At 44.1% G+C, this 23,133-nt stretch overlaps 1 protein-coding gene across 9 annotated transcripts in view; it reads left to right on the top strand.

Moving 5' to 3' along the window:
- Positions 1-23,133, top strand: part of LOC144931570 (janus kinase and microtubule-interacting protein 3-like) — a 264,070-nt gene that overhangs the window by 222,783 nt on the left and 18,154 nt on the right. The window lies entirely within an intron of this gene.

Raw genomic sequence — 23,133 nt, 5'->3', positions numbered from 1 at the left:
GTAATAAAAGGATACCTTTTTACAATGGGTGAACGTAAATAAAGTTATAATTTACAGCCCAACTGCTGGAGAAAAGGGCTTGTAGGGGGTTGACCATGCTTCACCGTGCTGTTCAGTGTGGGGTTGATAAGAAGGGGGCCCAGGGATGGTCCAGGCATCACTCATTACTGATGTCCCAGCCGTGGCCAGTGACGGGCTGGGCCTAAAAATTGGCCCAGGAATTTGTAAACACACCTGGCTCAAATACGGGCTAAGGAATAGCTAGATATTGCGATGTGACAATGTGAGAGCTTGATTTTTTCTCTGTACGATCTCATTAGCCCATTTGGGCTGGGTCCAAAAAACAAATGAAGAATATTTCGGGCTACCAAATATCTGGGAGACTTAATGCCAACTGAGGGTGTAAATAAGCAATGAAGTGTACACATTCCAGGTAATAAAATATTTAAATGAAAAAATATATATTTTCTATTACTCTGATCACATTTGCAATTTCCCCACGCAGACTGGCCCACCGGCCCTCATAATGAACTGGCCCACCGGGAATTTTCGCTACGGACTGCTGACATTCTGGCCAGTCCGGGCAGGAAAGAATCACATTTCAAACCACTCTTAAATAACGCTCGTTCGTATATGGGATAGGTAATGTTGTGATTGTATACAGTTAACTTGATGTTAGCGAATTATGGAATATTGATTTGATACTGGGATGCAATGATGACTTACTTTGGCTGTGCAGATTGCACCTACACAGATATATTCGCTGCTGTGGTTGTCTTGGTATCAATTTCAAAAAAAGAAGCACGTTTTTGTTTTCTGCATTATATATGTAATGTATTCCGATGTGGGGCAGTGTGTGTGAAATATCACGGTTTCAGAAACCACCACTCGATTGAATGGGGCAATGGGTGCTGTAATATCCATGCCATATAATAAATGAGCTGCGTGCCGATACGAAGAGGTGACAATCCCACTTATGCGCAAACACGAACTGAAACCTGAGCGGCGCACTCTAACCCTGACAGAAAGCCCCACAGAGGGACTGTGGATTGCGAAGAGGCTTGCAAAAGGCTAAACGTTTGAAATAAAGGCTGGGAATGGATTGAGAGAATCACTTTGTCATATCCACTGTCATTCAGAGGCACGTGTGAGTTCATTCACACCACCAGTTCGTCGTGCAGCTAAAGAGGTGCACCAGAAAAACAACTCACTAATTAAGTAAAAGCTTCCACTGCAATGTCCTCCTGTGCTTGGACTCATAGAAAGATTGGTTGATTGTGTGCCTGATACACAACGCCATGTGTTGATGTCACTAATGCCAACGATTAGGTGACATTGCCACAGATTGCAATAGCTATACCAATTTTACAATTGCACAGGGGGTGGCCATCGTAAAACATATTGGCCTTTTTGTAGCTAGCAACAGTACAAGTGGAGAGGCATTTCAGGTGAGAGTGATTATTATTATTATTATTTTACTACGGTATTGGAGTTAGTATTGTTTATGAGGTAGACACGGTTGAGGAGGGTGTGATATGTCTGGCAAGTGTAACGTACAGGATGGAAGAGGGAGGGTTACCATATCCGTCAACCCATACGGTTTACCCCTTGTATTGTTGTACAGGTAAATAGAGTTTTCAGGTCCATACGGCGTACAACCGTTTCAATACGGGAGGACACATTTTTTTTGTCTATTAGCTTGTGTTTCTCCCTCGTGATGGGATAGGTAAGCGTGGCCAGTGACGGGCTGGGCCTAAAAATTGGGATAGGTAAGCGTGGATATATATTAAATGTGCAACATTTAATATATATCCACGCTTACCTATCAATGCGTAGTACAGTACATAATTCAGCGTGCATGCACAACGATCGCTGTCAAATAAAAATTGATATGAAGCGAGTTGATGGTCAACATCTTTTACAGCCCTTTGATCATGATTCACCTTGGTGGGCAGCGCGTGTTGGTTACAAAGAGTAAAGAATATATATATACATTTGTAAAAATATGACTGACATTATTTGCTGGACATAAGAGGTCCCAAATTAGCAATTCCCATGACGGATAACACCGTAAATATGATTTGCTGTGAAAGTGATGGGAATATGCAGCTCATCTGGTGGCCACCTTACAACGGTTGACATTTTCAACTGACAATTTGTTGACGTGACCATTGTGACAGGACAAAAGGAACACTCACGCGATTGCTGATTGAACGGGGAAGCCGTCGCGAATCTTTGAAGTGCCCCCAGCGACATTGTGGCTCGCTGCGGCGTGATGCAAGGGTGGAAATACGTGCGTGTTAAGGACAAAAGATACAAGAGCGGTAACATTAATCAAGTTGCAGTGGGTCTCATTAAAGTATTACACGATTGGATCGTATTACAAATTGATAGGAAAGTGAGCTTCTTTGACTTTTTTTCTCACATCCTTTGTTCATAAATGCAGTGTTCATGTTATTGTGGGTATGTTGAGAGGCACGTGGATACCACGTGAACATAATTTATACCGTGAGCCAGCCACCTTCACAAAGGGTTGGCAAAGAATAGGGGGTGCCGTTATGCGTGTATTCGAGCTGGAAGGTTTCCGGCAGGAATTCCCATTTTCATATCAAAATCTTCATTTATTTGCATGGGATTCTATCAGGGATTCTGGTACAGGTTCGGGATCAAATCCTTGGTCAGCCTGCCACTAGGCCCAAAGGGCCATGTGAGCCCTAACATCTTGCCTGAACACCACGCTTGAATCACGGTCCTTGGCCTCCGCACAAGGGCCTCGGAGAAAACTCAGCCTATGTTTTTGTGAAAGCCTAAGGCTTGGTCATGTTTAAGCAATGAAAACTTTGCTTACGGTTCAACCGAATCATTGATGTTTATGTTCTAGGAATGCACACATGCAGAATATATGTCTTTATGCCCAAGGAAGCATGAGTGTGGTGCTCATCTCCATTGATAGCCTTGAGCCAGTGTTGGCGAATCCACATTCCTATGACAGAGGCCATTAACAGTATAGGACAACCACTCTGGACTTCCCACAAGGTTTGTTTATATTATGAATCCCGGAGGTATGCATGGCTAAGTTGACCCCCAGCTTATGTTTTAGGTCGCAACCTTTAAAATGTGAGTCTGCTCTAATCAAAACATATTTGCAGTACAGTATATTAAATGTAACCCCCTACATATCACACACATTACGCACAAAGTGCCTCTTGCCACAAATAAACCACAATACCTCGCTGATCTCGTTAAGGAGCATAAACCATCATCACACAAACTCCAGTTATCCTTGCAGCAGCGTATTATGGCTAGCCATTGAACAAAGATGCTCACCGCATCGCGCGCTTTCAGATGCACTCATGCTGCCGTTCGGATCACTCTTCATTTCGATATCAGGAAGCCACTCGAGCTATGCCATTTTAAATCTCGTTTGAAAACTCATTTATTTAGAGCTGCTTCTTTTGCTTAGTTTTTTGTCCTTCACCCGTACCTCGGATTAGCACGGTTGGCTACGTATGGTACGAAAGAAGTTCAACATACATACATATGGTACATATATACACCATGTATGCGTAGGCTCGTTACACCTCAGTGGTATTCTCCTAATCACCCAAACTGGCGGTCCAGTTGTGTAACAAACACAGCAAGCTTGTTTAAGACTCCCTCATCCTACTCCTCTGTATTCTCCTTGGGAAGGCCTTTCAGCTGAAACTCGAGATATGCTTTTATTTCACAGACAGAGAAAACAAACTCGCTGTTTTTATGTCTTCATTCCACCTCGTATACGAGTGCGTGTGAAATCTGGCAGGGGGTCAACTCATCCCAACATAATATGTGCTCTGAAGAAGTGTCTGTGCCCAAAACGTCGCCTCGTATATACCTTTCTTTTGAAGGCAACGTTATTGACGAATGTGTTTATTAATTTTATTATTTGATCATATATCATATACATCCATAATGGCTTGCATTGGCCAATGGAGATACAAAACATCGAAAGCCATTTCGAGAATGGAGACGTTGACTTTGGGATGCTTGATTTCCTCGTATTTTATCCCAGATTTTTCTTAGCCCCTTGAGATGCACCGTATAGTAGGCGTGGTGTAAATAATAAATGATGATGGTGATGAAAGCGACATGTTAGATCAATTGGCTCTCAGCTCGTTTACATCAAGTATTTGTATGTGTACACGCACGTCGTACTGTATGATATTTAATTGTGCTAGACTCTGGCTCCGAGGTCATCAGATGTTAGCTTTGGGATTTTGACTCATATCCTTCCATTGTTTGTCCTAGCCTGTTTGTGACATAGCTACATTTATTCCAACTCATGGAATTTGTCAGTGCATTGTTCTGTGCAACCTGTAAATGTAAAGTGCATTTCATGCGGTGCCACAGTCGACTGAATACTACGATAATGTTACAACGTGGATTTTGTTTGTAAGCACAATTATTTTATACACTATTGCAACAAATATAATGCACATATGTTTTTAAGCACGGTGACTTGGTGAAATTAAACACAACATTTTGATGGCACTGTCTCCCAGCGGTGCTCATCTCTTTTGGCGGCCCTGAGGCAGTTGGGCCAATTCCACATTTCCATGACTGGAGCTAGTCGAGCCATAGGAAAACCACGGTTTATTTCCCACAGGTAGGTACTGATGTAGTACCCCTAGAAGGATGTTGGGCCGAAGCAAATCCTAAAGAGGTTTTGAACTTGCAATCTCAATTTGTGAGCCATGCGCTCTAACTACTGTGCCACCTGCCTGAATGTTTACTCGATTAAAGCACTCTGTTTTGGAGTGCATTTGAGTCCCATGAGTCACGTAAAGGGCCATACTTTGGGATCGTTCGATATTTGATTTACTTGTGAGTCTTTGTGTGCCTCAGGAAATCCCAGGCGTACAAGCAGACGACCGCTGATATCGTTTTGCAAGTAAATGGGAAACGTTCCGCCAGATTCCTACTCGCACCTTGCTACCAAGCAGGAGGATTGTCTCATGCATGTCTCTCATGCGTTATGGCGTTTTTTCTTTCATGATTCACCAACTTCGAGGTTATGGGACTGTTCTTATGAGATCCACACCAAAAGTTCACAAAGCATGCAACAGGATGGGCATTATATTATCAGAGCATGTTTGTTTGCATGTTCACCACAAGTATATGTTGTTAATGCAGACTTGATGCCTTGCAAAAGGTTTCTCTTTGATGTTTGAACATCTTAACATTTGCTTTATTGCCAGAAAGGGTAAAAGCTCTTCTTATTTTTCATCCTTTGATACTGGAAGGAAGTTCCCATGACAGGATGGGCATTGTTGAATACTATTTTGAAAAAGAGGTCACAACGTATTCTTGGTTCTTTCGGTAAAGTCACGTAGAAGGGAAATAATAAAATAATATTAATATAAAACAGTAAAAATTATCACAACGTTTCGACTGCAACACAAGCAATCATCATCAGGTGTGAAATCCACAGCAAGACATTAAAAAACAAAAAACTGGCGGTTTTTTCTAACGTCACTTTTTTCAAATTTTCTTGCCGTGGATTTCACACCTGATCACGATTGCTTGTCTTGCAGTCGAAACGTCGTGAGAATTTTTTATTGTTTTATTTTATATTATTTTATTATTTCCCTTCTACGTGACTTTACCGAAAGAACCAAGAATATGAATCCCTGCAGTCACGAAAGCTTTAAATCACAACGTGTCTACAAACTCCAAATGAGCATGGGGTTGTGTTCAAGTCCTGCGATGGCCCTGAGCCAGTGGTGAACAATTCCACACTCTTAGGTTTTTTCGGGAAAGTCACGTAGGTAAAAATAGGAAGGCCAGCGTCTCGAGAAGCTGTGACTTCTTGTCTCGTCGTCTGTTAAAAACTCTAACAGATAGGTGAAATTCCTCCCCACAGAGGGTATTAATTCTAGATTTTAAGCTTTCGTGACTAAGCTTCAAATCTAGAATTAGTACCCTCTGTGGGGAGGAATTTCACCTATCTGTTAGAGTTTTTAACAGACGACGAGACAAGAAGTCACAGCTTCTCGAGACGCTGGCCTTCCTATTTTTACCTACGTGACTTTCCCGAAAAAACCTAAGAGTGTGGAATTGTTCACCACTGGCTCAGGGCCATCGCAGGACTTGAACACAACCCCATGCTCATTTGGAGTTTGTAGACACGTTGTGATTTAAAGCTTTCGTGACTGCAGGGATTCATATTCTTGGTTCTTTCGGTAAAGTCACGTAGACGCAGGCCTTCCTATTTTTACCTACGTGACTTTACCGAAAAAACCTAAGAGTATGAATATTTCCTTGCAGTCACGAAAGCTTCAAATCTAGCAACAATTCCACATTCATATGGCAGGTGTCAATCCACAGCAGTTTCATATATAAAACCTGGAAGGGTGAAGACCTGAATTATTAAAAATGTCTCCTGGCCACATCGTTTGTTTTAAATAAAGACAACATGAATAATTAATTGAAAACAAAAATGTGATGCATTTCATAGCTCTTCCAACATTCATCTAAAGAGGAAATATATTTTCCTCTTCTATATATAATAAAAGCATTTTACATACAAGCACAAGTTGGTTATTAACAAACCCTGCCTTATAACCGATAAATATATCATAAGCTAAGATATTGGATAATGGTCCTTATTCAGAGTGGAGAAATATTTGACACACTAGCTCGCTGTGGACATTTCATTCACAAGGCGGTGCTTGTTCATGATGCTGGTGGACAAGTACTGTGTGTTCTCTCTGCTTCTATTCCACTGTCAATGCAATCCCTCAAATTTTACTTGAAGATCCCGTCCACAAACTCAACTAAAATCTTTAAAAAATATATTTTACCAGATACGGTCCACTGAGCTGTACAACTCTTTTCCATAAGCGACCTGGCCACAAATGATAGCTCAACGAAATGGCGTATCATGTGGAAATAAATAGCAGCCAAATAATCTAAGCACACAGTTCTAATTGTGCAGGAAAAAAATCTGAGGACCAGGAGAAAAACCCACGCGACCACAGGAAGAACATGCAAACTCCAAATATACATCAGGCTTTAGGGTCGGGATCGAACCCACGAGCTCCTGCATACCGGGCGAGGTAGTAAACATCTCACCACCGTAGCGCCCCCTGATATGTTTCATATCACTCCAGTCCCTTAATCGCCATCAGTCAGTTTCTTCTTATATGGCTACGACTGTGATCAGTATTCCCCTAAACGTCAGTCTTTGATTCCTCCACCGATGCTGAGGATTCGTTATACCAGACTGCCCATTTGGTCTCATGTGTACTAGATTTAAACCACCACACTGCAGGTCACTGCACTCCTCTTTCTGCGTCTTTCCCTGACTTTAGAATCCCCTCCGATCATCACCCTTTCCACGTTCTCATAACCTTGATCATATCAAGACACGGATGAACACATCTGTTATACCCTCAAGTGTGCTGTCTGTTGCTGGCCGCATGTTGCTTTGGCCCACTGCTCAGCAATTGTGATGAAAAACTATAACCCATATTTATATTTTTTGCATGGCTTCAAATGTAGGTTTTAACAAATGTGGGTGATTGCAATGGAATATGGGGCCGTCCATAAATGGCGTCACGCAATTTTGGACGATTTTTGACCCCCCCCCTCCTCACACGGCGTCACAAAAAGTCAGACCCCCCCTCAAATATGACGTCACAAAGCTCTGCCCCCCTCCCAAAACCATATTTCCATTTTTTAAATAAAACATGCTTCAAATCGCTTTAAATTATTGTCATTGTAGTGCGTATTTAATGTGGCGCTGCACTCTGATGTTGTAGGAGTGTTGTTATAACAATTAGTGTTGTTATATCAATTCAATATTTATTTAAAGTTGCGCATTTTGACGTGACGTCACATTTCTCACCCCCCCCCCCCCCCGTCGTCACACATCGTCACAAATATCTGACTCCCCCCCCCCCCCTAGGTGCGTGACGTCATTTATGGACGGCCCCTATTACACCGTGACGCCAAAGCCTCTTGTGTTTCAGTCTCACCTGATGTGTAGCCGTGCGTCGTTTCTGCTGCCTCTGGATTTCTCATGCAGAGGCAACCATATACAGAGGCAGCCGTTTTAATGCGCCGAGGGTGTGGTTACATTCAGGAAATGTCCGCACAACTGCTAAGGCTGTAAATTTATTTTAAATTAATTTAACTGAAAGAACCAAAAATACGCCTACATTGTAGATTGCCAGTACACTCACCAAACGTATTAAGCAGGCTACAGTCTACATCATAAACTGCCAATATGCTCATTCCGATTAAGAACCAGGCTAGAGTCTACATTAGTGTTTTTTTGTTGTTCATAATTTTTATTTTATTTTTATTCACTTCATTTATTATAATTATTATAATTATTATTTTTCTATCTACGTGACTTTACCGAAAGAACCAAAGAATATGCAGAGATCTGCACGACTTGGGCTGTTGTAGACACCGGCTCGCCATCTGACTGCCTTGTCTCAGCGATTGTGCGATGCAATTTGCATGAACGACGCGATTTATATACAAATGTAAACAACATTATTATTATTATTCAGTGGAGATTTCACCAATTACACTGCCAAGCAATGCTAATGATGCAGCGGGTTCTTTAACGTCAGCCTTACTATAGATGATGCTCTTAGTTGTGTTACCCTTCGTCTTTCGTATGGCGTTTGACAAAATCAACAAACTACAATGGTATTTTAAGTGTTGTAAGACATCCTACGGCATCCGGGCTCGCTGAGTCGAGTCCCGCTTGTTGCACGAGACCACGCGTGTTGTATTGGGCAGCCGTCAGTGACTACACGCCTGATGGTTTTTGCATTTCACCGCACGCGCAGTTTGGTGAGTCTTCTGGAGGAAATATCTCCCCACACCTTCTTCCATGCGTCGTCGTTGTTGTTGTTGGGACGCGAGTGAGAGTGGCCCCCCACTCTTGTTGAGGCATTGGGTAACCAGGCCACACTGAATATGTTACAGGGCACCTGTGCAAAGTGAACCTCGGGCTTTATGAGCTGGCTTTCGTGGAATTTGTCCTGACCATTACATTTTAATTCCAGCCTGATAAATGTAACGTGTAATTGTGAGAGGAAAAAAATCAAAATAATTCTTCTCAGACCAATACCAACTGTTTAATCGTCATGTTTTCATGGGATGTTGGGGGAGTGAAGAGCAATGTTATGAAAACTATTATATTATCAGTGTGTTTTTTGTTTGCATTTTGACTGCAAGTATTGTGGTTAATGCAGACATGAATCCTTGTAAAAATGTTTCAGTTTTATTGCCAGAAAAAAGGGGGAAAACCCAATTATTATTATAATGACACGACGGTTTGACAGTTGGGGGCACAGGAGGAGCAGGTGACGTCTTGGGACCGGATTGTATTCTGACCTTTAATGGGGGAAACGTCTCGTCACAATGAAACGTCACTTGTTTACAAAACGACCGCACAAACAGCGTTCCCTTGTTGAACAAAAAATAAAAATAACCTCCCCCCTCATCCTCCTCCTCCTCGTGTATTGGGCTTCTCAGAATACCGGTACAAAAATAACGGGCAAAGGATTGTTTTAGTAGGTGCACAGGAGCGCTGTGCTGGTGATGTCATCCCAGACTTCCTTGCGTCTGATCTGCGGCCAAGCAATGTGCACGCCCGGGCTGAGGGGGGCTGGTCGCATCCATTGAACCCTCTGCGCCGATTGTGTACGCGCTCAAAAGACGCACAATCGAGGCATTCGGCCTCATCCGCGAATGCTAATTCAGAACCTACCACAGCGGAGTGTTCTCACACATCCCCGCGTGCGTTCATTCATTTTTTCGTTCATTCACTCGCCCATCAACGCGTTAGCGTAAGCGGTCGGTTGTGTATGATTTGGACAACTGCGCAAATGCGGAGAATTGGTGTCGTCGACTTCGGCGGAGTTTCTGGCCACACAAAGTACGAGTGACGATTGGTGCGCAGGCAGTCATCATCCTATGCCTGCACGGGGTTAACGCGTGCCCACAAATAAACACCACGTGCAATGCGGTAAGCATCAGCACTGAACATCGGACAAAAGGTGGCCACGAAAGAATTCGGTTACTTCGTGACACCATGCATCACGCTGGCGTCTTAACAGGTGCTCGTTAATAGCCAGCGAGGCTTGCGTGATGAATCCTGTTGTTTACTTTTGTGTGAGCCCCGTGTCTGAAATAAACGTCTGGCAGTTTGTATTCTTGGTTCTTTCGGAAAAGTCACGTAGAAGGGAAATAATAAAATAATAAAAATAAAACATAATAAAATAATTCTCACGACGTTTCGGCCACAACGCAAGCAGCCATCCTCAGGTGAAGAACAGGTCTGTCGGGGAGACAAACCTGGTCTTCACCTGAGGACAGACACTGTCTCCCCGACAGACCTGGTCTTCACCTGAGGACGGCTGCTTGCGTTGTGGCCGAAACGTCGTGAGAATTATTTTATTATGTTTTATTTGTATTATTTTATTATTTCCCTTCTACGTGACTTTACCGAAATAACCAAGTCACGATAGCTGTCAGTTTGCCAAGATTAGTGCTTAAGGAGACAGCTACTGCTGCTGCCACCTATGCGCTTGACCGGCGGTTGGGTCATCGTGACCTCCAAAAAGAAGAGTCATGCAATGAAGCACTTACAACCGCATATTATTCGTACAATATTTGCTCCAAACTACAGATTTACTGCTAATTTTTTTTGGTCTTCATGTGTTGTACCTTAACCGCCTGTGTAGGTGCTTGTTAACAGCATATTCCCAAATTGTCTTTTCAGACCATACTAAGGGGTGTGTATGTGTGTGCGTGTTGGTGTGTACGGCCTTAATAGGTGCTCGCTAACAGCACTTGCCCCTACAGTCTATTAAGGCTATGCGGGGGATCGTTGTGTTGGTGTGTACAGCGCAGAGGATATTTCAATCGCTTTGAATCGATGTGCATAGAATGGAAAAAAATATACTTCATTACTTGAATTGCGTTGAATTTGAAATACAAACTACGTGATTCTCTTGATAGTTTAAATGTAAAAAAAAAAATTAGAAGAAAAACGATGAAGCTACCGATGAGTTGGGGCGCCATCCCACATCATTCTTTGACGTTTCCACAAATCATATATATTTTTTCCCTGCACCCGGCTGTGAATTTGACAAAGATTTGCATAATTACCTTTCCAAATCGTAGCCTTAATCGTCATCGTTTGAACGAGATGTACATACGCAGGGATGGCGAGGTCATTTGCCGAAGGCAGTCCAGCAAGTCGGTTGTTGACCTCTCTGCGTGAACGTTGAGTGTTATTGCCTTGTAAGTGTTGGTTTTCCTCCCGGTCGCTCCTGTTAACTCCAACACACACACATACTCGGAGAGGAACTATTCCTAAGCAGGGCCCTCTTAAAAAGGCTCTTTCTCAGCTAAATAGTGGCATGTTGTGATGGCATTGCCTTTGGCATCCAGACAGGCATAGATCAGTGCATTTGTAATCCTCTCCTGATCTCTTTCCAGATGACAGAGCCAAAATCCTCAATACAGAATGACCCGCCAGTCTCGCTCCTTTGTCTGACATTTTTAGGGATATCTCACGAACACCAGACTGCAGTTTCTTCAGGTCTGCGGATAAGCATATATATTGTTTTGCACTCACCTTTCAGGTGATTTATACTGGTAGGAACCTCCTGGTTACACCAGCCCACAGGGGATTATTGTGTCCGTCCTTCGTGAATTCAAAAATGGGAGGGGTGGGGCTGGGTGGGGGGTGGGAGGGGTGGGGCTGGGTGGGGAGGGGAGGGGAGGGGCTGGTCACCCCGTGGTGCCCTTATAAAACTCAACGTTTAACCTACTCACGCCGGCTTGTGCCCGCCCTCACAGTCGGCCATATTTGCGGAATACACCACGCCGCCATTGACCCTGGCCATTGACCGAGCAACCCAACGTTCCTACCAGCTCCCTCCGCAGGAATGTGTTGTTTACTCCGGCAGCACCATGCACAGAGCACTTGACTCACAATGCCAGAATGCTGAGTTTCAATTTAGTTCTGGGGTAGATTAAGGCCTTTGTCTTTGCAGGGCTAATGGAAATGAGCACTGCCTTGTTAGAAGACCTGTATGTACGATGTATTTATTTTGTACCGTACGTACACAGCCGTGCTTATCGGAGGTGTGGACCTGTCCATGTCATAGGATTTTGCCATTTTTATTTCGGGTTCGGTTAGCTTTTATTTTTTGCACAGGTAAAATCCATTGAGCAATCAATGCAAATGTTCTACTGGGGACCTGGACACACAAATGGAGGTGACTGCTGCTGCATTGCCTGTTTGACACTGACTTTTAATTCTTAAATTCTGAGCTGATCATCAAGGTAAAAGGTGCAGCCCTGTAAGTTCTTGCTCAAGCCACTGCTGACAGAAGGGCACTCCTGAGAGGGAGCTCTCGGAGGTCTCCTCTCGAGGTGCTGCTGCTGCTGCTGCCGCTGATCATAATTCAGTGCAAAACCATTTCTGTAACGGATTTAAGAGCACCATCGGTGGTCATTTGAGATAATAAAACTTACTGCACTGAGACAACATCGTTTAATCTCGGCTGTACGCATGGGTTAAATCCATGGATCTCTGTCGAGTTCACTCGGTAGTCTGGACATGGCACTGTTAGCTCACAGGTGTTTTCCAACCGTCTCAAGTTGAAAGATCACCGTTACTGTGTCGGCCGTGGTCGCAGTCCACAATTTTCGTGGGCTCAATTTCAACGTGAATATTTATCGTGGCGACGTTGAAATGCGGCCCGCGTAACGCCGAGCGCGACAGCGCAGCGAGATGGTTGCCATCGCGTCTTTGCTCGATTTTTATTTAGAAAATGAACGTCATTTCATCAAACAGTATAAATGGGTCGTTGGTTATTTGGGTTACAAGCGTGTTTCATTAAAGGGAGTCCCGATGGTTAACACAGTCACAGAGAAATAATGATTACATGAAGCCCAAAGTGTTGATAGTTTTGTTCCCCCCCAGTGAAATATTATCCCCCCCCAATCCCCTCCCCTTTCCCCACTCTCCCCTAGTGATTCCCTAAATTATCACTATTTAAGGTAACTCTTTAATTGGAACATCTATTATTTCATGGTCTCATTTGCGTTCATCGTTTTCTTATGCAGAGTATTCACTAATTTTATTTTTCTTGCAAAGCATCTACGAGTTGGTTCAGTTGAGCGCGTATGCAAGTGATATATTCTGCACACACACCCATGCCGACACATGTATCATGAGCATAAGAATCGATTTTGATTGACACCTCAGTACGTGCCTACATTATCTTTATTAGTCTTAGTTCATATGGCTTGCGTAAGGCAGTATATCTTTCAAAGAAGTGCAGTACAATCTCCCGGATGCGTTTTCGGGACACCGTGCCAAGCGACTCGCGTCCGACGTTCCGCTCCACGTGCTGGGAACTCCGAATTCAAGACTGAAAAAGCTCCCGGCAGCGTGCGAAGCGGAACGTCGGACATCGCGCCGAGCTGCACGTGGTACGACCCGAAAAACGCATCTGAGAGCTGCGCAGCAGCACAACGAAACGCAGCAAGTGCAGCGTCTTCATTTGAACCGTGGCTATCTCTAAAAATAAACCTGTGGGGCAGTCTGCCATTCGCTCTGTCTCAATCGGAGCACTTTTCTAATTGCATTTATCGACTGTCTCTATGAAGGGCACCTTGAAGCTAGCTGCAGTCAACTAATGAGAAGAAGACAAAAAAAACGATCTCTTTATTTCGGGAATATTACCATCGGCAGGAGGTGAACGCCACCATGGCCCACATCACAGGGCACCGCGCACGAGCAAGGAGTGTGAGTGCAGTCGTTTCTGCTTCCACGGCCCTCCGGCTGTCCCTGGCTCGCTCGTAGCTCTGCACACATCGTGGATCAGGCGTCTTTTTCATTGCAGTTCTGAGGCACATTGGGTTCGTAAGTCACAGGCGTGTCAGACCGATGATTCCAAATGAGTGTGAAACCGTTCGACAGTTGCATGATTGCCTGCTAAGTGCAGCCGTTAGGCTATTGTATGGCCTGTGCAGACATACAATGGACACCATTGTGTATGTTTGCATGTGCCCTGCAATGGGCACACTTTGTTAATGTGCACGTATTTAGACAAGTTTGTATTCATAATAAACGTTTGTATGTTCGCACCGTACGCAACCAATTGTGCTAATCGGAGGTGCGGGGGAAGCACAACAAGCTAAACACAAAAAGCAAGTTCCAAATAAATTCGTTTAAAAATGAGTTTTCAAGTACTACACTCATAGGCCAGGAGAGTTGTTTATTTTGCTTTGACTTTTAGCGGGGGGGGGGGGGGGATGTAAATTTTGTTGTATTACTCATCATCAATGGTCAGTGCCGGATTATCCTAGCAGCAAAAGTAGCTACATATGTAGTAGCTACATATGCGACGGGCCCCGCACTTTCAAGGGCCCCGCGCTAAATACTTTCAAGCTATCAATTCCAGTTCAGTCATTCTGCACTTGCTCTATTACTATAGTACTATACTGCCTTCAACTTTTATGAACGACTGGGTGTTTAAGGTTAGCGATTTGTCGTATTATCTGGCTGTATAGCAAATGAAAAAAATACAAATAACTATGCACGTAAAAAAATGTGCGTTTTAATATTTGTATTTTTTACTTTATTTAGGGCCCCTTTATAACATATGCCACAGGCCTCCGCACTAGCTTAATCCGGCACTGTCAATGGTCCATCCGCTGCTGGATGAATTCCTCCCCAAGCCAGCACTATCTGTCACTGCCCTGCGATCGAACAATCCGCCTGGCACCTGGCACACGAAGCTGATCTTGTGGCCTCATCTCATCAGCGGAAACACTTTCAGACGCGTTTCTTTCTTCGGCAACTTCTTCCGGCACCCAAAAAGGCCACTTGTTTTTCCGAACAGCGTGATTTGCATCATTACGGTGAATGTCATACTACCAGTACCTAAAATGGGTTATTATTTGAAATAAAGGGAATTGTGGATGCAGAGGTGAATTAGTAAACTTGGGCTGGGCTGTTTTTAATTGATCTTTAAACTGGTACTGACTGCTAGAATTTCACTCAAACTGTGTTTTCTCTCTTGAACAAGAGATCCAGAGAGTAAACATCCTCCTTTAGTCAACTACAACGGCCTTGTCAACTGGAAAAATATATTGGACAGACTGAGACGAAATATTGAATGATACACGCTCAGGTGGAATATATTTACGCCTAAAGGTATCACCGTTGAAAAAGCAATGGATGCATCGCAACACAACTGAGGTATCGTGAGATGTATCCATAATGCAGCGCGGACATTTTCTCTCATTGCATTTGATTGGAGAGGCAGCTGCCATCTGTGGTGGGTTTGTTGCCATGGCCTTATCGTTTTAATTATAACAAAAGGCCAACAACACAATAAGTCTTACCTTTTAAGATTTAGCCCATTTAAAAAGAGTACTGTGTTATTGAAAAAAGCATTGGCGGGAGCAGTGGTGCAGTGGTTAGCACACTATACCACAAAACCTATCCTTCTGATTGCAAAGCAACCCCCACTGACCACCATGGTGAAGTATGGTCAGACAAGGAAGAGCGTTCCAAACGGCAGACAAAAGCGCATCTGAAAGCGCACCATGCAGTGACTGTCTTTGTTCGATGGTAACAAGGTATTGTGGTTCATTCGTTTAAAAATCACCACGGACTTCCCACATATGCCTGCCCAGAAAGACGCGCCTTGCCTGGGACAGCTAAAAGGCCTCAGAGTGGTGAGGGGGAGGTGGTCAACACAGCACTGCAAATTTTGTTTCATGGAAACATGAGTTCGATCTCATCAAGGGAGTTCGCAGCCAGCCAGGGAATACGATATCCCCCTCGTTTAGTGGTCAGCGGTGTCCTGCAGATGCCTACGAGAGCTCTCTCAACTCCCTGTGAAGGCTTTTTTGAGAAGCCCAGCAGATGGGAGACTGGAACGGGAATACTTTGATGGGCTGAGCGTGGGGGGGGGGGGACCAGGCCCTGTGTGTGTGTGACAGGGCGTGTGTTTCTGTGTGTGTGACAGGACGTGTGTTTGCGTGTGACAGGGCGTGAAACATTGTGGCGAGCGGTAGTGCAGTGCTTAGCACCACGCTGCGCTACGAACCCCTGCAACCCGAGTTCGATTCCCGCTCACGGCCAGCAGCACCCAGTGGCAATTATCCGAACCGGTCCTGTGCCTCCCCTAGGTCGACTCAACCTCAAATGTGTAAACATCGCCACTGGGAAGAAAAAGGCGACCGGGCGTGGTGCTGGCCCACCCCCCTCGTGTGCCGTGCCGGCCTTTGTAGGTGCTACTCGCCAACAGCACTTGACACAACAGTCTGTTAAGGCTATACGGGGGTTCTTTGTCTTTGCACGTGCCATGGAGAGAGCGTGGGGCTGTTAGGTTGAGGAAGAGGGCATCTGCCCCCAAGGCATTTGGCCAGGCCACCTGCAGCCTTTCAGCGCTAGACCTAAGCATCTTAAGAGCTCCAAATTAATCACCACGCACATTATTTTCAATGGGGAAAAAAATTGTATAGCTTGTATAAGTAATATTACGTGCTTGTTTATTATTATTGTGAAAATATATTAGCCCTAATAAATTACGGTAGTTCATTTCTAAATTTGCTCGCCTGAATATTAGCCTACCTTCCTTAAATATTTTAATAAATCACATTGTATGATACAGTACTGCTTAACGCCCATGTTAATGTTCACATGAGAAAAACTGTCATGATAAACAGATAACTACAGGAAAATCTTGACTGAAAGCTTTCGTGACTGCAGGAATTCATCTTCTTTGGGTATTTCGGTAAAGTCACGTAGATAGGTTAAATTTTTTTTTAAAATTTACTTCGACGTTTCTATCGCAAAAAGAGCAGTCGTCATCAGGAAAAGGGGGTTAGCCTCTAAAGGCAAACTGTTTCTAAAGGTTTAAAGATGGGCGTAGCCCAATTGTGTCAGCAGCATGGGCGGGGCAGCTAATGTTAATGTAGGGGAAAACAACGACACCGGCAGTAGGTCTACACCAATCAAAGGGCCGTCAGGCAAACAATGCACCTTGCTCCACACACCCACACTGCTGACGGTCTCCCCTTGAGGGGGCTCTAGAGAGCCCCTAGTAGAGGGTATTTGGTCTACTCTTTCATGCTGGCCAGATATCTTGGTAGAGGTGGGACTACCCACACTTTATCCCGCCACTACGAGATCAGCCAATCTAACTGCGGCCCACTTGTTTATACTGCTGGGTGGACAGAGGAGGGGGGATTTAAGAAGCTTGCACCATCTATTCAGCTACCGTGCCAGGAGATCGAACCGGCGACCTCCGGACTGGAAGCACAGTGTGCTTCTAACTTCTACACTGTGACAGCTTATGTAATATAATTAATATATGTAGCTTTAATAACAATACGTTGTTTTTTCTTGCCTCAGCAGGGGCATCGTGACATTTACAATGTGGCATTGTGTATGAGGGTTGATCCAAGGGGCGTTCATTCATGCAACTGTTCACAGCTTTGTGCTGTGGTCCTTTTTTTTGGTAAAAAAAAACCCTCTCTGCAGGACAGTTACGTGGGGACAGAAGTCCTTGGTCAAAGAGGCAACACCACCAAACGTGATGCGTGGCAACGACGATCGTACGGGAATGCAATCCTTTACAAAGCACAGGCTCTACAGTGATGAAAAATAAGAAGAGGTTTTACCCTTTCTGCCAATAAAACAGGAGGCGTTAAGATGTTCAAACACCAGATACCTTTTGTAAGGTATCAACTGCATTAACCACACATACTGAGCTATCTAGCTCGTTTCAGAAGCGACCTGGCCACAAATGATAGCTGAACAAAGTGGCTAGCAGCGAAATACTCTAAACGCGTGAGGTTGATTCTAAATGTGGAGGAAAAAACTGGAGGACACGGATAAAAATCCACACAACTCCAGGCTGAGAGACACACGCAAACTCCAAATATATAGGCGTCACGGTCGGAATTGAACCCACAACAACCTGCATACCAGGTGATGTAGTTAACATCTCATAGCCACCGCCACGCCCACACTGTGCTCGCTCACCAGGCAGTGGCACTTCTTTAGAGCAGAGAATAACAGAGGCAAGGCAGAAGATTGTGGGCATCATTCAGGCAAACACCAAGTGGTACATCCTGAGCAAATGATTGTTATTTTTCCAGACTTGGAGGAATAATGATGATCATGATTATGATGTGCCATTCCGGACACATGGTATGAAGTATGAAATTAAGGTCGTCTATTGCTAACACTATCGAATGTCGATGCGTCAGACCGAGAGTCAGTCATATGTTGGAGGAGTGTCGTTTAAACAAGGTGGGGAACTTGGTTTTGGTTCGTCTGAGGATTATAAGCCACAATCTAGTATGTACACACACAATCTTCCCATTTCGTTTATTGGGCAGTTCCACCTGTGAAGGCGCACACGCGATAACCTAGGTTATAAGATTTGCGTGTTTATTAAATGTACTTTCTTACTGAAGGAGCATTTTTTTGTGATCTGCCAGCCACTAAAGGGGCATGCCAAGGAATGTGTCCTCGCTCTGGCTAATTCACGTCCGCTCATTTAAGGCCGGCGGATTAACGCGTCGAAAGCCATCACCACGCCAAATTTGGTGACTTAACGTTTAGTCACGTTTCATACCCTAGAGAGTGACCGGCCTTGCTGTCGGAGCTGTTTGTCAGCCAATAACTTGCAGATCCAAGTGCCCCGGTACACACGTAACTTACATATATTAAGGTGTGGCTTGAGTGTTAGACTGGTGGAGTTAGGCGAGTGTATTAAAAAGAGGGGAATGGAAACAATATGAAGACGTAGTGAGAGACCAACAGATGGATAAAGTAGTTATCATCAGAATAACAAAATCAGCATTGTCCTTGCTTTCCTCGCCTCATAGGGGCAGACTTAGGTGGCAATATAATCCATAGGGCATTAAGAATATTTCGCAATCTCGTATGACACTGCCATAGGCTTTTAAAATGCCTTATGAAGCACATTCATCTCTCCGCTGGATGTGCCGTGCCACACCTTTAATGGGCTCTTAGCTCTGGGCTGTGACAACGTCATTACTCCAATGCCATTACTCCAATGCCACTCATTACACACAAAGTGCTTACCACAAGTGAACCACAATACCTCACTAATCTTGTGAAGGAGCATAAACCATCACGCAAACTCCGGTTATCCTCGCAGCGGCTTTTGGCTAACCATAGAAGAAAGACAGTCGCCACGTCGCACGCTTTTGGATGCGCTTATTCGGCCGTCTGGAACGCTCCTCCCGATTTGAATTGCATATTATGGTCATGTACATACTGCACTATGAAGTTATATATGAAGTTAAGTGCATAAACATGTCTTCTGTTGATGACAGGGCAGTTCAGGGGTTTGATGCCCATGTAAGAATCCCGAACCAGCACCATAGCCATCGCGTGTTTGAATCCTCCTGGGATTAAGTGTAGCAATTTCTGTGATCTCAGTGCAGTCACCAATGACTGCACTAAAAATGTCAACCAGTTTTGTGTAGCATTTATTTCAGGCAATGCTAATTTTGAGGATTTAATCTAAATAGTGCCAAACAGCAAACAATCTTAACCTTCAAGAGGTCATCAGAGCCAATCCAATTCCTTCTACCAAATCCTCAAAATGTCCCACAGTTGGCGACGTGTTGTCTCTAAAGTTTTTGCTCTTGGAGTTTTTTCACCGCCTGGTTTTAGTTCTTTCCCTCAGACCTCAACCCCCTGGTTCCACTCCAGTGGCTGTCTCGATAGCCTGTCCTTCATTTATTACACGTCTACCACCTTCCTTTGCAACTTCCATTTCTTAATTAATTCTACATTACTGTACTTTCTTGGCACGCTCCAATGTGCACCTCTATATTGCTTGACCTTTCCTGCCCATGACATTCCTATAGCCACGGTTGGCTACTTCCGGTGCAAAATAAGTTCAACGTACATACACGTATACCGTTATTCAAAGGTAAACATGCTTTTTTGCGAAACATTACTCCAGCCTCACACACACACACGGGAGAAACTGGGTAACATAGGGAATGTAATGACATGTGGGAGGTCTTGGCCTAGTAGTGGGAAGTTACAAACCGAAAACAACAAAATCAACTCCCTAGTAATAATGTTGGCCTCTGTTCTGTTCTAAAGTGATGCATATAGTCTCACAAAATCCACCCTGTTAATGCCAGACATCTCTTCATCTCACTCTTACAACCTCCTTCATTCATGAAGCAACATTTGGAAATCTCCCCGTAACACCCAAATGTGCAGCTTCAGCTCAAATCATTACGGCGCGTTTAACCCATAGCCCCCCAACATCCTGTGGTGTGCACATTCATACCTCCACAAAGTTCTCTACTTCTTCCATATTTCCATTTCATACTGGTGCCTGTGGTGGCGATGTAGCACTAACAGGATCACCATAATTGCTGTCTTCAACTGATCATTCGAAAAACTTAGCTGAAGAGGCTCCCATGTAATGCCTCCTTGTAATAAGTTGCATTGATTTGTTGTACGGATGATGCTGTTTATCCAATTGCCCGGATATTTTTCAGGCGGTGCGTGAGCACAACAGCAACAACAAAACAGAGACAAAAACATGAAAATTGCAGAGAACAGGTACAGGATCCTTAAGTAATGTTGCTCAAATAGCAAACGAGGGATCTAACGGTCGCGCAAGTTGTGGAATATGAAAAAGTTCGGTACAAGTTGTGCGTAAGCTCTATATTTTAGCCTAAGAGTGACATAAAAACACTCAAATAAAAAACACCAGTGCATACATTATGGGAGGAAGAGGCGCCAGAAGACGTTAAGGTGCAATTGAGCGCTGTGTTTTGGTCTAATCGCGAAATAAAGAGGGTAACGGAGGTGAACGGAGGGAACCAAGCTGAATATGCGTGGCAAGAGTATTGCAGCAGCGTGGAGCAGCAACGAGAAAAATATTTTTTTACCAAGCAAAGTTTTAGCGAATCGATTTTTTTTGTAGGAATAAGTAAGACGGCTACTAACAACCAGAGGTGGGACAAAGTCATTGTTATGCAAGTCCAAGTCGAGTCGCAAGTCATCAAATTCATGACTCGAGTCTGACTCGAGTCCAAGTCACATGACTCGAGTCCAAGTCACATGACTCGAGTCCACATCTCATAGGTGGGACAAAGTCATTGTTATGCAAGTCCAAGTCGAGTCGCAAGTCATCAAATTCATGACTCGAGTCTGACTCGAGTCCAAGTCACATGACTCGAGTCCACACCTCTGCTAACAACTGTGGTTCGCTCAACACACACCTTGTCGTTACACTGGACTCTTTGCATGGAAACTGGTAAAGGGCCCAAAAATAAACTCTCCCTAAGCAGCGAATCATTGGCCTTTATCCGGTGACAGTCATCCATGTATCTTACGTCCCTGGGATTCACTACATTTGGTAAAGGCTCATAGAGTCAATATATTGTATATGTGGGTACTGTGTACAACATTTACACTACGTAAAATACTGGGCATGTATCTGTGGATGGAGAATGTCGAGTGGGTTACGCAGGATGTTTTTTGTTACTTTGAGAGCAGGCAGCTGCGCATGGACAGTTCAGTTGGACTCTGCGACTGACGAAGCACCCTTGAGCAGAGCGGGGCTGTATTTGTCCATCGTTGCCCCGTGTACAACCCAGCTTTTTAAATCTCTAAATTAGCACGAACAGACATACGCTGAGACAGACTTTATTAGAAGGATCCAATTAAGGATTCATAATCTGCCTCCGGCAGTAGTGGTATATTAATTGGATGGTTTATTGGCTCAGGCTATGTGATTTGGTCTCTGGTGGACCGTGTGTGTGTGTTTTTAAGCATGATCCTGATTCGCCCACACACATAATCAAGCATGTTGTGTGTTGTCCGTGTTACATGACGCTCAGAGGAAGAGCGGTGTGAATTTCATTCCAGAGGCCAATGTACGTGCTAAAAGGGAAACGCAGCAGGGCTAACAATGAAAATTAGGCTGCATTTATTTCACGATGCAGTTCGCGTAGCTCTGCTGTGCGTGAACTTCTCGTGTGGATCTGACAGGACGCAATCTCCACGAACGCCGAGTGGCGTCCGTGAGTCAGCGCTGTCTCTCGTTCGCGCAACGATCGGAGTCGAGGCTTCACATTTTTTCGCAAAGTTATGCCCCCTTGTGTCCCAGCGTCATGGCATGAACGATTCAAATTGTGAGATAAGGAAAGAAAAAGTCGGCGATTCACTGTAGACGATCAAACCTCATTTGAAAAAAAAATGTGGAGTTCACAATTTACAAGAGGCAATCATAAGGTTTTTCGAACGTGCGGCAGTTGTTTAGAAATAGGTTTTCACTGCCCTGATGTTCAACGATTTAAGCATTTATTTATTTTTCTCCAGCATGTGCTATGTTATCTGTTGTTGAATTTCTGGTGGTTTTTGAGGTTCACTTTGACCAACTCATTGGTACTGACCTTTAGACGTGTGTGAAATGGAAATTGGCCTCATGATCACCGCAATTTAGCCCATTATTACATTGAGTTATCGTCCGCAAAAACGAACTATTGAGTGTGAATAGGCCGATGTATAATCTTCAGTGTTCATTGTCTTGTCTTCAAAACCTCATTTTGTTTTCTTTCGTAGAGAAGGAAATAATTATGCCGTCTTAGCTACCGACATCACGCTCTCGCCATTACACTTTCCAAATTCTGGAGAGAGAAAAAAAATCTTCGCACAAAAATAAAATCTAAATCCTGATAGTGTGTGAGAATGGCATTAAGAAAACGGTCGATTCATCGGACAAGCTGTTAATTTAAACGTTGCAAAAACCCCAGGTGAAGCATGTTTAGTGTCAACACTGGAGGCGCGTGACTGATGGCCCTAACGGGTGCCTCTCCATAATAGGAGTGGCGTCTGCACAGAACATCGGGGATTACGAGAGCGCTTGGAGAGCCCTTCGCGCGTAGACCGAATTGACCGCCCCATCCCCCTTACATTCCCTGCACACTTAAAACATTTTTTTTAACAAACACAAATGTTAATCCTATTTCAGGCCTCCTTCATGAATCTAAATGTCCACAATGTTTTATTCACAAATT

Source organism: Lampetra fluviatilis, chromosome 4 (genome assembly GCF_964198595.1).
Source record: "Lampetra fluviatilis chromosome 4, kcLamFluv1.1, whole genome shotgun sequence".
Lineage (NCBI taxonomy): Eukaryota > Metazoa > Chordata > Hyperoartia > Petromyzontiformes > Petromyzontidae > Lampetra > Lampetra fluviatilis.
The sequence above is the reverse complement of the archived record's forward strand: the minus strand, read 5'-3'. Positions and strand labels throughout refer to the sequence as shown.